The sequence below is a fragment of the Penaeus monodon genome, chromosome 28 (assembly GCF_015228065.2).
Source record: "Penaeus monodon isolate SGIC_2016 chromosome 28, NSTDA_Pmon_1, whole genome shotgun sequence".
NCBI classification, from domain to species: Eukaryota; Metazoa; Arthropoda; class Malacostraca; order Decapoda; family Penaeidae; genus Penaeus; species Penaeus monodon.
The window spans coordinates 3844063-3844280 of NC_051413.1; the positions used below are offsets into that span (position 1 = coordinate 3844063).

The window sequence follows — 218 nt, forward strand, 5'->3', positions numbered from 1 at the left end:
AGATAAAAATAAGATTAAAAAAAAAAGTTGTGATAATAGCGCAATTTGCAATTTTCGGCCGAGAAAGGGAGAGAGAGATCCTTTACGCGTGACGTAAATGCCTCTAGGAACATTCTAATTCCCTCGAAAGCACGGGCAGTTACGCGCCCGCACGCACGCACATATTCCAAGGTTGGGACACGAAGACACGTCCGCCACGACTAAGAGAGACTCCGGGG

At 47.2% G+C, this 218-nt stretch overlaps 1 protein-coding gene across 1 annotated transcript in view; it reads left to right on the forward strand.

Annotated features, from left to right (window-relative positions):
• Nucleotides 1–218, forward strand: part of LOC119590910 — a gene marked incomplete in the record, with an annotated part of 40794 nt that overhangs the window by 2800 nt on the left and 37776 nt on the right.